General features: G+C 41.2%; 1 long non-coding RNA gene and 1 pseudogene across 2 annotated transcripts in view; both read right to left on the bottom strand.

Moving 5' to 3' along the window:
- The window catches only part of LOC310791642 (asc-type amino acid transporter 1-like), a 557,867-nt pseudogene that overhangs the window by 340,876 nt on the left and 203,860 nt on the right, over positions 1 to 13,131 (bottom strand). The window lies entirely within an intron of this gene.
- Positions 3,471 to 4,268, bottom strand: LOC310790942. Its single transcript, XR_014553409.1, has 3 exons — positions 4,181 to 4,268; positions 3,881 to 4,045; positions 3,471 to 3,583 (listed from the first exon to the last, which is right to left on the bottom strand). It is a non-coding gene; the product is annotated as an uncharacterized lncRNA (long non-coding RNA).

Here is a 13,131-nt window from a genome sequence, read left to right as displayed (position 1 = left end):
AAACTAAAGTGTTGAATCCCAAATCATTTGGTAATAAATTGGTATGACGGATGCCGGTTTTCTCTACTTATCTAATCCAGAGAGGTCTGATGATACAGCGCTTCCCACAGAGTGCAGCCTCTCTCCTCCCTCCAGGAAGAGCAGGACAGCAGTTAATTTAATGAGGACATGAAACATGATCATATGACTAGTTTGTTTGCATTTTGCATATGACGTTGCCAGACCAAAGAGCAGCCAAACTCAACTCGGTGGAGTGGGCGGATTCAAAGGTCTGGACACTGTTTTCAAGTCTGAAATTTACCTAGATTTGCCAGAAAGATGAACAACATTTCAGCTTTTTGCCAACTAGGACGCTGCTAGATGATGTCACTAGTTTGACTGCAGTACAGTACAGTACAGTAGTGGAGTAGGCCTACAGGCTAGTTAAGTGTTGGTAGTAAGGATTTTGAATTCCAACAGGCTCACAGCTATGCTGTTGTTCTGACTTGGATTGTGGTTGTTTTGTTTAATCAAAACATTCCAAATCCTTTCTACTGTACAGTCAACCTAGTGCCATCATCTAGCAGCGCCCTAGTTGGCGATAAGTTGAAATGTTGTTCATCTTTCTAGCAAATCTAGGTAAATTTCAGACTTCAAAGCAGTGTCCAGTCTTCTTGTCTGAGGTGAAATGCAAATTAACTAGTCATATGATCAAATGTGTCATGTCCTCTTTTCAACGGGCAAGGCTGCGGTGTGCAGAAGGACCGGGACACACCGTCTAATTTTGGTGGGAACCATGCATGTCATGCAGTAAAAATAGACAAGGCAGCGAATCTCTAGATAAGCCGCAGAGTGCGCTGCTCTAAACTGTTTACATGGTAACAGAAATTAAAAGCAACAGGTTCCGCCATGCAGGACAATCCAGATGCCTACCTCTCCCATCTTGATGAAGTGTTCGATCTTTTCTCTGAAGATGGATGGCAAGAGGATAAGCCCGGCCCTGAAGTCGATTCCTGCAATGCAGAAAAATATCCATCTTCACAATCACATCCATTTTCAAGTGTGCAATGTGGTTCATAGCAAGGTGATGTCACTACCTGGTAGATCTTCAGACAGGGCATCCTTTCTTGCGTCGGTGAAGTGTTTTGCTTGGGGAGATTTTTCCATGGCAAGTTTGAGCACATTTGGCAAAACACCGGCGAAGCCCTCCCTGAAGCGATGACAGAAGCTGCTTGTTGATGGATGGATTCGGTCAACCTCGTCAAAAAACTGTAGAATACACATGAAGACAGTATGATTAACATTCAGTATATGACAATGTAATTGTAGCTCATAAAATGCTGTTAAAGCCCCTGGAAACCCAAATCCACAATAACCTTTTACTATGTAATTTAGGGTCTGACGTGAATAATAGTAAGAATATAAAAGTATTAGACATTAGTTTGACTCAAAATCCTAAATACTGTATTGCCATTTAAGTTTTTGTACTGTTCTTGATGTTGGGTTTGAAGGGGGCGTAGTTATGCTCAATACTTATTACACAATAAGCTCTGCGACCCAATCAGGCTGGAGTGCCTCTACCCTACAAATTCAAAAAACTGCATCACAATATATCAACAAGGTTCCCACACCACCTTGAACATCAAATTCAAGGACTTTCCATGCTCAATTCCCTCAAATTCAAGGACCCAACACAACAGTTGAGACACAGATCACGGTTAATTATTGTTACAACACTGAGCATTTTTATCTAAGAACTTTCAGGCTTTACATAAGCTCAGAGACAAAATAAAAATAAAATGACACATCTATTTATGTATATTTTCAAAAACTCTCAAGGCCTTGATTTTTTCTTTCTCAAATTCACAAACTTTCAAGGATTTCAAGGACATGAGGGAACCCGGTATCAAGTTGTGCAGCACTTCAGCAGACACGCCTCCACAGTTTCAGAGCAGAGAATACTGCTATAGAGTCGGTCATGGTTTTTTATCCTAAATTTGATATACGGTACTTGGCTACATTTCAATTGTTAAAATTTGGCTGGGTGGTTGATTAGTTTCTGTTTGGCTTTAAGCCTAAATTCTGTGGCCTTTACAGAGTATTACCTCAACTTTTATATACCGGTACTTCCAATTTCACAATATCCAAAATTATCACATAGATCATGGATCGTCAACTAGCTGCCTGTGGGTGCTTCCTATCCGACCCGGAGAATACTAATGAATTTAGAAAATGTTTAGATTTATTATATAAAAAAAATATATATTTATATAATGAGAGCTTGCTCTCAAGGGCCTTCCTATATAAATAAAGGTAAAAATAGAAGTGTTAACATGTAATTTAATAATTTTGGACCCTGCCATAGGCCAAATATAGTTAATGACCCCTGACAGATTGATAATGCTCCCCTGTAACATTCAGGTGTTTTCACCATACTTACTCCAGCAGGCGTCCTTAACACATTGAATGCCAGCCATGTTTTCATTCCTGTAGGTAAGTTGTGCCAGGGGTGTTTTTGACGATTCTGGCTCATTTTAGAACAGCCGAGGATTCTTTTCTGTTAAGAATTCATGAACATCAATCATCTAAAAATAACTAATAGAATGTGTGCTTTCTCTGTCTAAAAGAGTTAGTTTGCAGAGTTAGTAGTTATGTAGATATTAGCCGTTGAGTACAGCATGGTTTCAGCGTCTGGAAATTTATTCAGAGATAAATGGCTTTTTGTGAAACAGTCACTTTAACCATTCATTTTTGGCATCAGTAAGACCGTCAGACATTCTAAACAATAGATTTGAACAGTAATTTCCTCCATAACAACAGGAAACACCCCTCTCATTCAAACTCCTCCCTCCGTGTGTCTTCTCCTCCTTCCTCCTGGCTTCAGCGGGCGTGTCAGAAGCGCGTTGTGCTGCCTGCCTGTCTGTCTGCGTGCCTGCCTGCCTGCTTGCCTGTCGGGCAAGACGAGTCTGAAATGGATTACTGTAAAATCGCGTCGCCATTTCCTTGAATGGCTTGCTTCCGCGGTGTGTGTGTGTGTGTGTGTGTGTGTGTGTGTGTGTGTGTGTGTGTGTGTGTGTGTGTGTGTGTGTGTGTGTTCGCGCGTTGCTGCGCGGCTCTGGGGGGAAGGGATCTCTGTCCGTTCTGTGTGTGTGTTTCCGCGGGAGGCGGCTGCTTTTGTGGCTTTTGGGTCCCGTGGCTGTGACTTCTCTCGGTCTCTGTCGCCACTTAGTGGTCGGTAAAATAGATTACACACATGCTCTTGCTCCAAATAGTTATCTCGAAGATGTAAAAGGGGTTGATTGATGTCCCACTGTCAAAAAAAAAAAATCTTTATGTAAGACGAGTTAGTCCGTCCTTGGCACTTAAGCGCTGGATTATGTAAGACGAGTTAGGTCGTCTATGGCACTTAATGAGTTAAGAATGGGTATTTTTTGAGTACATCCTCCACGGACATCCCTTCGATGATTTCACGGCGTCTCCAGGAGAACTTTCGCACCATGCGATCTTTCACAGTCAGGATGTCTGGATGCGTCTTCCGATACTCATTTTGCAGCACGTTCACATGGGCCTCGACAGACGTTGAATCCTCCCCAACTGGCATTTCCTTTGGCAAAAGCATAGATACAGATGGTGGATGAGTTGTTACCCCCCCCCCGCCCGATATGTAAAGCACTTAAGATACTTGGAAAAGCGCTATTTGAATGTAATCAATTATTAGATAATGCTCAGATAGTGACAGATAACATACATGCCAAAAGTCTATAAGGTGGTTTGGATTAAAAAAAAGTCCGCTGAACTGCATTAATCATTAGTCAGTGGAAGGATGGGAGTGGAGTATAGAAAAAGAAAAAAGTAAAACTGATTAAAACATTGAGAACTATGCATACGGCAAAGGACTTACAAATGTTTGATTAGCTGCCCGTCGACACAAACTCCCAGATGTAGTGGGGACTTTGGGCTTCTTTTTGTGCCCAAACTTCTCTTTCAGCTTTCTGACTTCACTGTCGCCGACCAGTGGTGCACGTTCTGCTTTAAATTTCCGCTTTAGGGACATGTGCCAGGTGTGCTAGAAAAAATTAAACACATTTGAGATTTGACAATTTTTCATATGCCAGCAAGTAAGTAACAATAGCCAGTGCAAAAATATATACAGTACATACAGATATCACTGAAGATTGAAAAGAAAAAAAGAAAAACTTACATAGCCATTCCCCTCCGTATCTCTCAGGAAAGGGTATTTCACGATCAGTGCCTTGGCAACTTGAACATACTCTGCATTGGTTGGATACCTAGCCCAAAAGGCAGCAACATACTCCAAATCAACCTCAAGATCATTTAACAATCTATGAAAGCCACAAGTAGTAAAGTTGTAGTAGCAGAAGTTGAAGGCAAAGTCATGACCCGCCCTCCTCTGCCTCTGATTGGCTACTCATTCCTTTTGTCAATTGGTCAGATTATTGCCACAGCACAGGGTGAAGTAGGATTCACGACACAGGAGACGCTTAGATATTGCATGCGCACCATTGAGTTCACAGGCATCAACGCCGTTTTGCGTAGTTTTAACTGACAAATCGTACCAGCGTACTTTGATGCCAAAATGCATGCATGGTGCGAAAAATGTGTGCAGGTTGGCAGGTCTGCAGTTATACTTACAGGTTGTAAGCTGCCATCATTTCAAACAGCACTCTGGTTATTTTGTTGTGTATGTTTGGCACTTTGTGACATGGGTCTTTGGCATCAAGCCTCATCTGGACATCATAGGGAAAGGTTGGAACAACAATCACAGCCGGTAGTCTCCTGCGGGCTGGTTCACCACTGCAATGCAACAAGACAGTGTTTCCCAATAGAGCTCAACAGTCATGTGACTTTTCTTGCCCCAGAAATTCATTTTCTCCATAGACATTTTGAAAGATCCGTATATATAACGAGTTTTAAGGCTTGAACCAAGCCAACCAGTCTTCCAGAGAATCGTGAAAGACCAGAAAACATTTCACTTTCAGCAAAAAACAAAAAATAAGTGCAGGGGAAAAGATATAATTTTTTTCGCCGCATTTATTTTTTGTTTTTGCTGAAAGTGAAATGTTTTCTGGTCACACACGATTCTCTGGAAGACTGGTTGGCTTGGTTCAAGCCATAAAACTCATTATAAGGATTTTTCTAAATGCCTATGGAGAAAATGAATGGCAAATTAACTTCTGGGGCAAGAAAAGTCACATGACTGTTGAGCTCTATTACAGGCTATTGAACAGTGAAAGCCACAATACATGGAAGTCTGATCAACTATAAACTGAACCAAATTTGAAAAAGATTGAGAAAAGCATGCACCCTGTAGTAGAAATGATTTCACGAGACAGGCCTGTTCTTTCTGCTCAATGGAAACTTGGCAATATTGACAATCAAATCTCAGGGATGCATACTCCTCGAGAGTGAAGAAGGTGACAGGTACGAGGGGGGAAACAAAACTTCAAAAAACATTCACTTGATTGGCCTATTTTGGTGACTGTCACCTAAAGGTGACTAGTTGTTTGTTTGCATCCCTGAAATCTATCTCTTCTTATGCCAAAAACTTGAGACCAATATGATTGGTGGGTCTTACTACCTAGCTAGCAATATAAAGAGGTGAATTCCATGACTTTATCAAAACCGTCAATAATTTTATTAATTCCACGACTTCTCCAAAACTTCCAATGATTTCAATGACTTGTGCAGGGCTGGAAAAATAGATTTTGAAATCCAGTGACTTTTCCAGGTTTTCCATGAATGTGTGAACCCTGGATATTGTAGGGATGACCATTGATGCTTTCACAAAATATTTACTTGGGATGGGCATTTTAAGTAATTTCAATATTCGAGTACTCTCCTATTATGAACTGACTATCACTATAATAAAACATTAATATTGATTAATTTTTATGTTGTTAAAGGGATCCAGCAACATTTTTGCGAGATTCGCCCTTTGCCATAATCGCGATATAGAGCACCGCAGGAATGAGTCCGGAAATATACTTCCTACTGTCAAATATCAATATTAATACCAGTATTGATGTTACATAACTGGACAGTCATGTTATTCTGGTTACAGCTCAAAAAACATGTTTCAGTATCACTAACCGAATCAGAATCAAATCAGGATTAATCTATACAGAACCTTGTGAATCTGACTCTAATCGATTCATGAAATTTGAACCCATAGCCCTAATTGTAGCGCTAAGCTACTAGCAGTGAGGGCTGTATATCTCACATTATAATGAATGCAAAGTGAAGATAGAGGCATCTACATTCTAGTATCTCTCAAAATGTTGGCGTATCCCTTTAAGCAGCACATAAACACAACTGCCTCTTATGGAGATGCACTTGCCTTGGACCAGTTGAATGCTGAGCTTGGGGGGCTTCCACAGGCTGAATTGGTATTGGCTCTAATGCAATGATGGTCTCACCCTCCTTGTATTTCTGCACAAACTTTTTGAATTTTATTTGCTTTTTGAAGGAACCACAGAAGAGGAATCCAACCATGGCGTCAGTGAGTCCACAATCCACCGTTTCTCCATCCACTTCATTCTCTGAGACAAAATGACAACAAATGTGTGGGACAAATGTAAACACACAAACAAATGCATGGGTGGGGTGTCTTGAGTGAAATATTACATGGTCTCTCCTGATTCTAAATATAGATGAATCACTTGGTTTGACAAAGTGAAACTATTGTTTAACAGGGTTCATACACCGTCACACGTCAAAGTCAAATTCAAGCATTTCCAGGCTGTTACACACACACAGATTATTTCACTCCATCATCATCATCACTAAATCAGACATATGCATGCATATATATGCATGTCTGATTTAAAGTAATTATTATGTATCAAATATGTTGTTTAATATGCCAAAAATCGCAAACGTATTTATTTTCTTATTTATTTAAAGCTATTTAAACACCTCCCCAGTCCCCACATAACAGGCAGGTCCAGGTATTCCAGTACTTACATGTCAAACTGATCACAGACATGCCAGACAGGACACAGAAAGGCCAGACAGGCCCTGGACACACACGATAGGCACTGGACACACAGACAGGCGCTGGACATAGAAAGTAAATGTTACCCTCTGAGGGAAACTACAAAGCAAATCAGAAGAATGTGCTTAGCATTTCAGCTTGACTTTAAACGCTGCTGCTTTTCTGCTTTCGTGTAGGGGAGAGCAGTGTGTCATGGTTTATGAGGTGAATGAATGCATAATCAATAGGCTAAATCTGATCTAAATGAATTTATGTAGCACTTAAAATAGTCCTACATAAAAGACTGGGTACATCTAGCATCTAGTGCTAGTATCCATATTCAAAACGAGACATAGTATGGTAGTATCGATATTTCTGGGATCGATCCGCCCACCTAGCATCCACTGTCACACACGCCGGGCGCGGACACACACACACACACACCCCAAAGTACAGTAATTCAAAGCAAATCAGTCAACTAACGTTACCAGTCAACCCCAAAATAAATTGGAATGCTGTAAAGAGCTAAATCACGTTTTAAACATAATAAATTAGCATGCTACTCCAGTATTGATGTGTTACTGGAGCCTAAAGCCTACTGCCTGCTCGCGGCAGAAATAAACAAAGAACCAGGTCGCGAGAGAAAACAGCCAAAACGAACAAAGGCATTTTGGCGCTAACGGTGCCATTTTATTCAAGTGTTCTTAACGTGAAACTGCTTTATTCCGTATTTTCTGGCCATTCGAGAGGTTTATACAAGCAGCAAAATGAATCATAGATGTCATTCTCTAAAAAAAATACATTCAAATAGGATAAATTACCAAACAAAGCAGTTGAAATCAATACAATTGGGAGTAATGCATACTTAATGTACTTGATTAACGTTAAAATGAACAAAATCACTATGGGGAAAAGTTTCTGGACACTAGTTAGGCTAGTAGCGTTAACGTTATGTAGCAGTTACAGTAACTTTAATTACAAACGATAAGACTGGTTACTTACCCCTGAATCTCCTTGCCTCTTCTTCTGAAACTTGTATCCCAGCTTCAACAATTATTTATATTAGTTTATCCGTGGAAAGGCTGGACAACAAAGGAGGAAGAAGCGCCAAACTGAACAAAACGGGAGGCTCCGCCATGTTACCCCTTTCATGTCTGGGGACAAAATGGGGTTCGGGTCTCGCAGTGGCAGTAACGAGAGTTAATACCCAGAGTGCCTTACGGGCCGAAGAAAGCCGAACTTCATTCGGAAAGAGGTGTGCTGTGGCTGCGAGAGCGAGGCGAATGGCTGCTTCTGGTTCTCTCTGATCTCCGAAAACGAAACGCAGATTTCTAAATAGCTGTTGTTTTGATCAACAAAGCACACAGGGGTAATCTAACTGGTTACTTTGACCGTCTAAATTTTTTTCTAAACTTATAAAAGTGCCTTATTAACACATTGAGTGCCAGCCATTTTTTCATCCTGTAGGTAAGTTGTGCCAGGTTTTTTTTTGAGGATTCTGGCTCATTTTACAAGAGCCGAGGATTATTTTCTGTTAAGAATTCATGAACACCAATCATCTAAAAATAACTAATAGAATGTGTGCTTTCTCTGTCTAAAAGAGTTAGTTTGCAGAGTTAGTAGTTATGTAGATATTAGCCGTTGAGTACAGCATGGTTTCAGCGTCTGGAAATTTATTCAGAGATAAATGGCTTTTTGTGAAATCGATAGAACAGTCACTTTAACCATTCATTTTTGGCATCAGTAAGACCGTCAGACATTCTAAACAATAGTTTTGAACAGTAATTTCCTCCATAACAACAGGAAACACCCCTCTCATTCAAACTCCTCCCTCCGTGTGTCTTCTCCTCCTTCCTCCTGGCTCTACAGCGGGCGTGTCAGAAGCGCGTTGCTGCTGCCTGCCTGCCTGCCTGCGTGCCTGCCTGCCTGCTTGCCTGCGTGCGGACGCTCCTTGTGCGAGTCAAGATGGGCCGGGGAATGCGTGGGCGATGGGCAGATGTTGATTCTGGCCTTTCTGAGGTGTTTCAAAGTGTGTTTCACCTATAATCTATTTTGCAAATCGCTCTCCGCTCTCTGTGTGCTGCTGCCTGCGCGCGGCCGCTCTCGGGCAAGACAAGTCTCGAATGGATTACTGTAAAATCGCCTCGCCATTTCCTTGAATGGCTTGCTCCCGCGGCAGTTTTTTCTTTGATTTCGCTCGTCTGGGGGAGCACTGTCAACACTTAGTGGGTCGGTAAAATAGATTATACACATTCTCTTGCTCCAATAGTGATCTCGAAGATGTAAAAGTTGTTGATTGATGTCCCACCGTCAAAAAAAAAAAATGTTTATGTAAGACGAGATATCTCGGCTCTGGCACTCAAGCGTTGGATTATGTAAGACGAGATACCTCGGCTATGGCACTTAACGTGTTAACCCGGTAGAGCCCACATTAAAACGGCTCTGCTGTAAAATCGTATATCACTGCTAGAGTCACGCCCGCTTCCTGCAAAGGGATTTCACTCGCCATTTATTTTTCGATTCCATAAAAAAACGTATAAAATAATTTTATTTGGTCAAATCAAGCAATTCAGCTATATTCGAGACCATAGAACATTTCACTCAGACCAAAAAAATAAATAAAAAAGAAAATATATATAGGCTATATCAAAAAGAAATATAATCACTTTTTTTGTTTGAATGAAATGTTATTATGGTCTCTCCTGATTCGAAATATAGCTGAATCGCTTGGTTTGCCCTTCATCAGCATGTATATGGAAAAATAAACGGCGGATAACATCCCTTGGTTTGTATGCCTAAATCTCATTATAGCCTATTAGCCTATTAGTTAGATTAGAAATTAAATTAGATATTAAAATAAGATCAGTTCTTTCTTTCTTTCTAAAATTAAAACAGCATTGCCTGCTGTAGAATCCTATCCCTGCTTGTTAAAAGTACAACTATGTACCTTATGTGGCCAGCAATGATTTTGTACCTTTAAAATTAGACAAAGGTCCACAGTTGTCACCATGAGGACCATTTCCGTAACGTACAGGGTACTTTTATGACAAATGGACCTTTGAGTACAGAAATTATACCCCTATTTCTCTGTGTGTAGAATCAATCAATCAATCAAAGTTTATTTAGAGTGCAAAATCACACCGAGGTGTCTCAGTACACTTCACAATAACAACAGAACACTAAAATCAGGTAAAACAATACACAGAGAAATATTACACAGTATAATCATCATCAAATATAGTATCTATCTCAGTAAAGTGACATATCAAGTAACAATAATCATAGCAAATATGACAATAATCATAGCAAATATAACATTCAATAAAGTACTATTGCAAGTCATATGACTGTGCAAATAAATGTGTTTTGAGCCTGGATTTAAAGATTTCGACTGATGTCGCTTGCCTAACACTGGGTGGAAGCTTGTTCCAGAGGTAGGGTGCCCTGTAGGAGAAAGCTCTACTGCCAGCTGACTTTTCTTTGATTAAAGGGACAGTAAGAAGGCCTGTATTTTGGGAACGGAGGGAGCGTGAGGGGATGTACGGGATGATGAGATCTGAGAGATATGAAGGGGCAAGCCCGTGGAGGGATTTGAACGCTAGCAGGAGCACCTTGAAGTCTGACCTGGCCTGGATTGGGAGCCAGTGAAGGGAGATCAGGGCTGGAGTGACATGATCAAATTTCCTAGTTCTAGTTAGGATTCTGGCGGCGGTGTTTTGGACAAGTTGGAGTTTTCTAGTAGCATACTGTGGAAGACCAGAAAAAAGGACATTGCAATAGTCAAGTCTGGATGAGACAAAGGCGTGTACTAGGGTCTCGGCATCAGACATACTCAGCAGGGAACGGATCCTGGAGATATTACGGAGATGGAAAAATCCTACCTTAGTGATTTCCTTAATATGGGCATCAAACGAAAGTGTTGGGTCAAAAATGACGCCAAGGTTTTTTACTGTGGGACACTGGGGAATCATACAGTCAACAACAGTTAGGGTAAGGTCAGTAAAAAGAGGGAGTTTGCTTTTTGGGCCTATTACTAAAAATTCTGTTTTCTTTGCGTTTAGTTGTAGGAAGTTATGCGACATCCAGTTGGTGACGGAGACTAGGCATGATTCAAGGTTTGGGATTTGTGAATGATTATCTGATGTAAGCGGGATGTAAATCTGGGTGTCGTCTGCATAAAGGTGAAATTGAACCCCAAAGCTGCGGAGGATATGACCAAGGGGCAACATATATAAAGAGAAAAGCAGAGTGCCCAGTACGGAACCCTGCGGTACACCAAATTTAACTGTGGAGTAGTCGGACAAAGAATTTTTATGAAAAACGCGATGGGTTCGGTCTGAAAGGTAGGAAGTTAGCCAAGAAAGTGCAGTGTCGCGGATGCCAGCCTCTTTTGATAGGCGGTTTAGGAGGATTGAGTGGTCCACGGTGTCGAAAGCCGCGCTCAAGTCAAGTAAAATCAGAATAGAGGATGAGCCTAAATCTGAGGCAAGAAGTAGGTCGTTTACGACTTTTGTGAGTGCCGTCTCTGTGCTATGTAGAGACCTAAAACCGGATTGGAAAGGTTCAAAAAGACGGTTGGAGGAAAGAAAGTCGGTTAGCTGCCGGAAAACAATTATTTCAAGTACTTTAGAAATAAAAGGAAGGTTTGAGATGGGTCTATAGTTGTTAAGAACCCCAGGATCGAGGTTTGGTTTTTTGAGGAGAGGTTTTATTACAGCTGATTTGAAGTAGGAAGGGACAGAGCCAGAAAAGAGAGAGGTGTTAATAATGTTCAGTAAGGGTGGGGCTAGAGTTGGCAGAAGTTCCTTCATCAGCTTGGCGGGAAAAGGGTCGAGTAGGCAGGTTGTGGATTTGGAAGAGTGAAGCTGCTTAGAGAGGGTGTCAGAGGAGACAGTCTCAAACCGAGAGAGCACGGCATTGGTCGCTATTTCGGGCAATAAGAAATCACCGGCAGGGGATAGAGAGTTGCTGATCTCGTCTCTGATGAGCTCAATTTTGTGATTGAAAAATTTTAGAAAATCATCAGAAGTAAATTGAGAGCTCACAACAGGGGGGGGTTTACGGGTAAGTTTGGATACTGTGTCAAAGAGAAACCTTGGGTTATCCTTATTAGTGTTGATAAGAGTTGAGAGATAGGAGACTCTAGCTGCGGAGAGCATATGTTTATAGGTTCTAAGGCTATCACTCCATGCAAGCCTAAAAAGATCCAGCTTGGAGGATCGCCATTTGCTTTCGAGCTTTCTACAAGCCTGTTTTTGAGCACGGGTTTCAGCAGTATACCAAGGCGATGGCTTCTTTATACGGCGGGTTTTTGTGAGTAGGGGTGCCACAGAATCAATTGAGTTAAGTAAAATTGAATTAAAGTTATCAGTGAACTCGTCGAGGGACCGAATTTGTTCAGGGAGAGAGGAAAGAGCTTCAGGTAGGAGATCAGCGAGTCTTGTTGTCGCGGAACTATCAATACGGCGGGTGCTGTAGGTATCAACTGGAGTTGGATGTCGGGGGGGTAAAACAATCTGAAATTTAATAAGACAGTGGTCAGATAGTGCTGGTGGGTACGGTAAAACCAGTACATCTGAGACATTAATACCCCGGGCGAGGACAAGATCAAGCGTATTACCACTACAATTTGTCGGTTCATGAACCAGCTGAGTAAAGTCAAAAATGTCCATTAAGGACATAAAGGCTTTTGCGAGTGGATCATTTTTACAATTGAAATGAATGTTAAAATCACCGACAAGGATGATGTTATCAACATGAATTACAAGATCAGAAAGAAAATTGGAAAATTCCTCTAAAAAGGAGGAATAAGGACCAGGAGGGCGATAGAGGATAATAAGGTAAAAAGAGAAGGTTGCGGAATGATTGTGGCGCACGGTAAGCAGCTCACAGGATGATAGTTTAGTGCTTAGGACAGGTGAGAGGTCAAGGGCAGAATTAAAAATCAGGCCAACGCCCCCACCTTTCTTAAATTCCCGAGCAGCATGTAAATTAGAAAAATCAGAGGGGGAGGCTTCATTTAGAGGAAAATTGTCATTTGGCTTTAGCCAGGTTTCACATAGTCCCATAATAACTATATTGTGGTCTTTAATTAATTCATTAACAAGCAGAGCTTTGTTAGCGAGGGATCTAATGTTAATGAAGCCGAATTGGATGGA

This window comes from Poromitra crassiceps, assembly GCF_964638095.1.
Source record: "Poromitra crassiceps genome assembly, chromosome: 16".
Taxonomy (NCBI): Eukaryota; Metazoa; Chordata; class Actinopteri; order Beryciformes; family Melamphaidae; genus Poromitra; species Poromitra crassiceps.
This window is presented reverse-complemented; position numbering and strand designations above follow the sequence as displayed.